The sequence below is a fragment of the Sturnira hondurensis genome, unplaced genomic scaffold (genome assembly GCF_014824575.4).
Source record: "Sturnira hondurensis isolate 20B ecotype Veracruz unplaced genomic scaffold, ASM1482457v3 Scaffold0018525, whole genome shotgun sequence".
NCBI lineage: Eukaryota > Metazoa > Chordata > Mammalia > Chiroptera > Phyllostomidae > Sturnira > Sturnira hondurensis.
In genome coordinates, this window is record NW_028091156.1 from 4,333,050 (window position 1) to 4,341,650 (window position 8,601).

Below are 8,601 nucleotides of genomic sequence, written 5' to 3' on the forward strand. Positions count from 1 at the left end.
TTTCCCTGGCCAGCCGATAGTCATCCATTTGAAACATCCAAAATGGGAATTACGATACCATTTATTTAGAGAAAGCTTAAAATAGATGGGACTGTGTAGCTTGCATTTCATTAGATTCACTGTTTTTATGGTATCATCTGATATAAAATTCTCATCTGTATGTAAACTTGCTTGCTCATCCGAGGGTTTCTCTGCGAATGGACCACAGAGGTACTTGCATCTCATGATTTGCAGGATGAAGTCCTGGTGTATAGCAAGCGGCCTTGACTTTCTCCTGTCTTCGCGGTTGTGCCAACAGGGTGCAAACACACACAGAGTTCCTGCAATACTTGTTTCAGTGCTTCCACTGGTCACTCTGCATATCTCATCACCGTGGGTTGTCTTGGTACTTCTTTGCAAGCGACACATGAAAATCGGTTTTATTTCTAAACCTTCACAATGAACTGTAAGAAGCAGAAATTATGAAAATCCCACTTAGGATAGCATCACAGACGAGAAAACGTTTAAGGATAAATTTAAGCAAGAAAGTAAAAGATCTATCTGTACACTGAAAACCATAAGACATAAAAAAATGGAAGAAGATACAAATCAAGGGAAAGATATCCTGTTGATGAGAAGAATTAATATGGTTGGAATGTCCATACTACCCAGAATGACCTACAGATTCAGTGCCATCCCTCTCCAAATTCCAACGATACTTTTCACAGAATAGAGAAATAGGAGAAATAGAGAAATAGGAGTCACCTATTTTGGTAAATAGGGGTCACCCAGAGTTTGGTAAATCTTTCTAGAATTCTCCCTCCCCATCTAATCTGTTGTAAATTGCCTTCCAGGGCTTACATTGAGTGAAGGAAGCAAATCTCAGTGAAATGTGTTTAGAAAGCACTAAGCATGCAGAACGTAAAAATAGTTTCTCTACCATCGCACACCACCCCAACCAAACACTTAGCTTTAGAAGACTAGATTTATTACTTCCTGCAAATTCACGTGTTGGGTGGGTGGTTCTGGGCTGCGCTGAGCTCACCTCAGCGGGCCTTGTATGTATATCTGTGGTCACAAGGCAGGCCGGCTGGCGGTGGCCTCGGCTGGGCTGGTCTAGGTTCTGCACTGTGTGGCCTGTCATGTGCAGAACCCACCTTACCATCAGAGCAAAAGCAGAGACCTGAGAAAGAGAGAGAGAAGAAATACACGTAGCCTCACGAGGCCCAGGTGTGGACTCAGCTCACTCTTCTCTGCCACATTCTGTCAGCCATGGTGAGTCACCAGGGCCGCCCAGGCTGGAGGGGCGGGGGCAAGACACTTTGTCTCTTGCTGGGTGGGGCTCCACGATAGGGACCAGTCTGAAGTCTCCCAGCCTGTTCCCGCTCCCACCCCTTCATCCTCCACTTTCCCCAGTAAACTTCTCTCGCCATGGGCTTCCCAGAGGGCCTGGCGATGCGGTTCTGCATACCTGTAACTGCAGTGGCCCGCTGTGGAGGCAGACGCAAGGCCCGCGTGACCGGCAGGCCACCAGCTTTTGCCCGGACCTCAAGTCTGTCCCTACAGCTTTGGACCAGCACACCTTTGTCCCACATGCATTAGATGACATTCTTCCCGCTCGGCAAAAGTTCCCGCTTGCCTTGTGTTTATCTTGCAGGCTGCCCCTGACTGGTTTTGCTCCGAAACAGACCCCAGCCCAGATCAAAGATGAAAACACCTGGAGTTGGCAGCCTAAGGCCTCTGCCACCCAAATCAGCATCTCAGCCCCGATCCTTGTTGCAATTAGGAAAGATGATCTCTGGTCCTGCAAGGGACACCTGGTCCTGCAGAGATAATGGGGAATGACGTGCTTCCAGGGAAGCCATCCTTCAAACAGGGCATGTGTGTTTATGGTCTTTAAGTCAAGATTTGAATGCCAAATGGAGTGTATGTATGGCACTTTATCATAAATAACAGGAAAGATTATTATTCCTCACCCCTAAGACACCAAAGAGAGGGAAGAGAAAACAGGGGTCTCTGGCCAGGCTGCTTTGCCGTATTTCTAAATCTCTACCTGCAGAGTGTCCCCCGTTGTCCACATCCCTCACTCAAGGGGGATGTTTCTTACCACTGATGAACCTACGCTGACACAACACCATCACCCCGAAGTCCACAGTTCCCTGTAGGGTTCGGTCTCAGTATTGTACCTTCTGTGGGTTGAGGGGGCTTGTCCCTTTCATCCGTTAACTCTCGTCTTACACCCCACCTTCTCGAGCCAAAGCGTCCCTCCGTGGGGGAGGGGGCAGCACTGTATGTGCTCTCTCCGTGCGGTGGAATGTTATTCGGCCCTAAAAAGGAAACCCTGATACATGATACCGCATGGAGGAATGTTGAGGATGCCTCAAAGAAAACCAGATATTTAATGATTTCACTTACATGAGGTATCACGAGTTGTCAAGGTCACGGACGCAAAGTACAATGGTGGTTGGTTGGGGACGGGGGTTGGGGGAGAGTGGGGGAGTTAGTGCTTCATGAGCATGGAACTTAAGTTTGGGGAGATGAAAACGTTCTGGAGGTGGGTGGTGGGGATGGCTGTACAACAATGTGAATGTGCTTAACGCCCCTGAACTTAAAAGTGGTTAAGCCCTGGCTGGTGTGGCTCAGTGGATTGAGCACCAGCCTGAGGACCAAAAGGTTGCCAGTTCGATTCTTGGTCAAAGCACGTGTCTGAGTTGTGGGCCAGGTCCCCAGTTGGGGGGGTGTGAGAGGCAACCGAATCATCTCTTATGCACTGACGTTTCTCTCCCTCGCTTTCTTCTTCCCTTCCCCTCTCTCTAAAAATTACATTTTTAAAAATCAGTGCAAATGGCAAAGTCTATGTTTTGGCCATTTTTCTACAATAAAAAAAAAAAACAAATGAAAGTCACAACTGAAAAAGAAATGTCACTCCTCAGAGAGACCTTCCCAGGTCATACAATGTAAAGAAGCCCCCTCCTCACCCCCGTGACTTGATTACTCTCGGTTTCGTTACCTCACTGCTTTCCTGCGTGGCACTCTCCACAGCCCGAAATTACTGGCCTTGTTCCCTTGTGAGCCCCATGAGGACCGAGATCTCGTCTGGTCTCTTCACAGCTACAGGGTGCCGCTTGCACCGCACCCGGCACACAACAGGTGTGTAAGCATTGTGGAAGGAAACATTGGAAGCTATACAGAAGGCAAAGCACAACCTATGTCAGAACTGCTACTCATTTCGTGTGGCTTTTCTCCATCCGAAGGAAGCCCAGGTAGTGAGGCTCGTTCAGGACCCAGGACCAAATGCAGGTCCCTTTGTTGCTGGAGGCAGCAACAGTTGACTTGGAGCATCCTTTCGAGAGTGACTAATGCGGACTTGAACCTCAGCCAAGAAGCAGATTGATGAAGCTTCCGCGGGACGTGGCTCCTTCAGGCTGCTTTTGGCTGCAGGAAGCAGAAACCTCCATGCAGAGTGGTTCGGGCAGTGCATCATTTCCCAGACAAAGGGGCCTTGAGGGAGGGCACCCCAGGGCTTGGTTAACTTGGCAGCTCTGCCTGTCGTCACGGCCCCAGTTTCCCCCCACACCTCTACTCTGCCCTTTCTTGCAGGCGAGCTTTGTTCTCAGATCCAGAAGATGGCCTTAGTTCCACTGTGTCACTCCCTGACACACTGACACAGTCACTTCTGTGTCAGAAGGAGAGAAACGGTGCTTCCTTCTGTCCCTGTTGGGCCAGGGAAGGGGTCTTTCCCGGAAACCCCAGCTAAGACTCCCATCGTCTGTCCTTGATCAGAACTGAATGCCACACTCACGCCTGGACCCATGTGATGGGCTCAGACTCACCTAGGCCTTTGGGCACGCTGACGGCAGATACATGGATAAAACCTGGGACTTCAGGAAGAGGAGGGATGCCTGCTGGGAATGTGGCCTGTAACGTGTACCTTCGGGGGAAAGTAGGGGTTTGAATCCATGTCACGACGTGTGTCCTGGCACGGGGCTGCCAGCATGGCACAGTCAAGGTGGGACTGGCCGTGGAACGCTAGGGCAGACCCCGGGTGCCGGCTCCTTTCCCACCACCGACCTGAGCTTATTCGGGATCACACCGGGTGCAACGGTTCGACAAACTGACACACAGCTAGGAACTCGCCTCATCTTGGGATTTCTTAAACAAGGGACTGTCCCTTGTTCTTCATCCAGCGTGGCGTAAGAGAAGGGGCAGCAGGTGTGCCTTTACACGGGCCCGATTTCAGTTCTCATTCTGAAACTCACTCATTCTTTGATTCACATACTCCCTGAACACCCACTTGGTGTGAGCCACTGTACAAGGTTGACTGGGACTTAAGCCGTAAGACAAAGTATCTGGCCTTGTGAAGCTTGTTATCAAATCTGGGGAGACAGCCTACACGCACACATTTTTAAAGCTAATTTCATATACTCATATGCATAAGGAGAAATATAGAGTAATCAGAGAGAGGGCATTGGGGCTAGTTGGCTACGTGAACAAGGTCATCTGGAAAATCTCCCCAGATGGGCAGAGATCGGACTCCTGGGGAAGAAATGGCTGGAAGGAAGATCTTGGGGAGGGAAGAACAGTGCATGTGAGTGTGAACGCTCCGAGGCAGAAATGAGGTCACGTGCACTAGTGAAGCCAAGTCAGCCTGCGTTCCTGGAGTTCGGAGGGCGGAGGGGAGAGCGGTGGAGGTGGAACACAAGGTTCTGCAGGCCTGGTTGGTCCTGGTGAGGGACGTCATCACGGGGTTTTAAGCACGGGGGGGGCAACGTGGGCCCATTTACGCTTCCAGACGATTGCGCCACTCTAATGTGAGGAGACTGTACTGTGGCAACAGAGGAGGCAGAGAGATGGAAGACTGCTGTGGTCAACGGGCCGGAGGTGGTAGGGGCCTGGCCCAGAGTGTTGGCTGTGCAGATGGTGAGAAGTGTTCACATCCACGGCCTGCTTGGGAGACAGAGCTCAAAAGCCTTGCTAAAGTCTTGCCAAACTCATGTGCAGGGGAGGGAAAAAGGCAAATTAGATCCTCGGCCCAAGCAACTGTGATGCCACTAACTGGGTGGGGAAGATGGGGGGGAAGGAAGGGAATTCAGTGGGGGAGGGAAAAATCAAGACTTGTGTTTTGGACGTGCGACGTCACCTACGTGGGTCAGCCATCCAACAGGAGGCGTAAGGAGGTAGCTCAGTGGGGTCCGGAGCCCAGAGCTGGGACGCAAGGCTGGGTGTGCTCAGCTCGTGGGTGGTGTTTTAAATCTGGGCGAACTCAGGCAGAGGCTGTACAGGAGAAGAGAAGGGGCCCTAGGCTCCCTGGGTGTGTGACGTGAGCATGTTATCTTGCTTTTCCAAACTTGATTTTGAACTTGACTCTCAAGTGAGTTTGGTAACATCTTCCTTGCAGAGTTCTTACAAGAATCAAGTTAGCTTAATGCATGTGAACGCGTTTGATACAAGGTTCTAAAGAAATGTGCTTTTCCTTACGCTGCCTATGCTTGTTCCATTCTGTTAGTAATGAGGGTATTTATGCGAAGCATTAAAATCGGATCTAGGCGAAGCGAATGTCTAGGACTTGACGTTCCCTTTTCTGATTGATCAACTTCCAAAAAGTGACTCTTAGATACTGGGGGATGGATAAGGAAGATATACCGTCTTTCTCTGTCAAAAAAGCCCTGATTCCTCTGGGCTGGAGGGGGTCAGAGGAGGAGAGTCGTGCAGGGATGGGAGAGGAAGGAAAATGAGAGGAAAGTATTTCAGGCAGCATATCCTGGAAAAATGGTGTGAAAGCTTCATGAGATTTCAAACCTCAATCCTTTGGAGGATGGCGGTATGGGCCAGAAACAGAGATACTGATGCGGAATTTGTTTGGGAGGGCGAGAGAAGTGAGGATGAGGTTGGTTTTCCCCAGGCTGAGTGTGATAGGGACTCCTGGAGGAGAGGTCGGGCAGACGGCCAACATCGAGGGCCGCTGTAGTTCAGGAGAGGGGCTGGACCGAGAGCTACCGATGTAGGGAGCCCTGCAAGGACATGACGGAAACTCCAAGAAATGGAGGCCATTGACAAAATCTACGGCGACAGCCTTCTCCAAAGAGCTCTTTGATTGCCGTTTAAATATTTCATGTGGTTGTTTGGCTTCCCTCTTTGGTTGTAAACTTCTTAATTGCTTTTCCACTTTCTCAGGGGTGACTTGGTAAACCGCCTCTCTTAGCTTCAGTTTCTTCTGTTCCAAAATGGGGCTAATAACACCTACCATACAAGCTGTCTGGAGGACTAAATGACATCATTGCCTGGAGGGATTGATTAGCACAGTGCCTAGAACTCAGCAGGCATTCGATGACTATTGAATATTGCCTCGCTGTGATTTATTTGATTCCAAACCAAGACGCGTTGTTGCGTATCTGACGGGTGTATAAGCCCCTCCTGTTCACTCGAGCTTTGTGAGACTGGAGAGGCGGTGCTGAGAGGTTGGGGTGGGGGGGTTCTCTTCTTATGCCCCCCCTCCTGTCTCACCCTGAGGCCACTTCCTGTCTAATCTTGGGAGAAGCCCCCCCTGCCCCAGTTTATGCCTGTCACTCCTACATGAGAGGGGAAGAGTAGATTGTTGCAGGTTCAACTGAAAATAGTATTTCCCAGTCGTTACAGCCTACGTACCCCTCTGAAGCCTCTTTCTAGCAAAAATATCTGGTTCTCTCTGCCCTCCGGCGGGACTGCCCCAGCCGGCCACGTGGGCCATTGCCAGAGGGCTGGCGGGTCCATTGAACAGACGGTGGAAGGAGCAGGGACTTATCTTTCCTGGGAATCCAGGATCCTGCCTACCTTGCTCCCTTGTGGGGGTTCAAGGCCACCCTCCCCCTCAGGAGACAGCCAAATTGACCTGCCCATTGTTGCTTGCCTGCTCCCAGGCAGGGAAGGTGACCCCGGAGTTTAATTAGGTATCTCTGAGTTCCCTGATGCCAGCAGCAGTGCCCTTGGGGTGTCTGGTGTGGGAATAGCGTGGGGCTTTTTCTGAATTATTTTCATACCAAAAGAAATAAGCTGCCGAGGCCTGAGTGCCCAAGCAGGCTCATGGGGATCCAGGGACGTGGAACTCTTGGTCCCTGGCATGGAGGGGGAGGAGGGTCTTCCCTTGGTCCCCATTTCCCTCGGGACCCCGGTTAGGCAACATGTAAGCGTCTCTTCAGACACCTCCAAGAATAGCTCAGACTTGAGAAGAATAATGTGGCCCTGACTGGTGTGGCTCACTTGCTTGGGCATCATCCTGCAAAGCAAAGGGTCCCTGGTTCGATTCCTGGCCAGGGCTGACACCTCGGTTGTAGGTTTGGTCCCCGGTTAGGGCACATGCGAGGGGGGGGCGGTGCCAATCCATGTGTCTCCCCTCTCTTTCCATTTCCCTTCCCCTCTCCCTAAAAATAAACAAGTAAACTCTTTTAAAAATAATAATTCTGACATAATACCCAATTGACAGATAAGTTACCAAGAATTTCGCTTAAATACATGTAAACGTCAACATTGGACTACATTTGTTTTACCCCTTTCTCTCTCTCGCCGTATATATTGATACACAGTGAGATCAATACTATCACCTCATCTACACACCTTATTCAGAGCTCCCCTGTTTTCCTGATCAAGTCCCTTCTAGCAAAATCTATCTAGTCATCTTAGTTCTAATTTCGTCTCCTTCCATTTCAAACAGCGGTTGAGTATGTCTCTGCATCCACAATGCGCGTGTCCCCTAACTCGGGGCTGCCGGATGGTCCCCCTGGCAGTGCTCAGGCGACACGCTGTTGGCAGTAACCCCAGGGAGGTGGCGCCGCGTTCCCCGTGCGGAGGATCAGGTGGCCCACGCTGTCACTTGGTGTCAGGGCAGGTGATGCCGGCTTTGATCATTTGGTGAGAGTGGAATGGACCGGGTTTCTCCAGTGGCGGCTCCTTTTTCCCCTTTGTCAAGTTTATTTGTAGGGAGGGAGGAAGGAGCTTGTGGGGAAATGCTTGGAGATGATAAATGTACCCCAATGTCCCTACCGATCTTGGCCTGAATCGATGATGACGATGGTGGTTGCCGAACGCTGGTGTTCTGAATTCCTTGTTCCCTTTACAGTTATTTGTTGGTTTTCTACGGGAAGGAAGTGGTGTCTTGTGTCCCGCCTCCCATCTCTGTGTCTGCACGCGGGGATGCATACATGCCTGTGTCTCTATGTATTTCATTATCTCTGTTTTTCCACAGCAAAGCTGTCAGCCATAAGATGAGTCATGTTCACTTAAAAAAAAATGAAGTATTCCTGCTTGTGGGTGCCCTTCCTTGGGTTCTCAGAGAGTAAATGCGTCGAGTCCTGTCCAGGGCGCTGGTGTCTGGCAGGTGGAGTTGGCTTGCGGGACTCGAGGCCCGAGCGGGGTGGGGATTTGTGCCGGGCTCCGGGCAGCAGGAGGAGTGTGGAGGACAGCCGGCAGGGCCTGGAGGAACGGCCTTGAATTAGAACTGTGGGTCTAAAAATACGAACAGCAGGCACTTGTGTCCCAGTGACAAAGTAGGACTCACAGCAGGGGGACAAGGACATTCCCTCTACATATTCTGGGCTGTGAAATGGGACAGGGATCCTGCTAGTCCCTCTCAGGTGCCTGTCAGGAAGA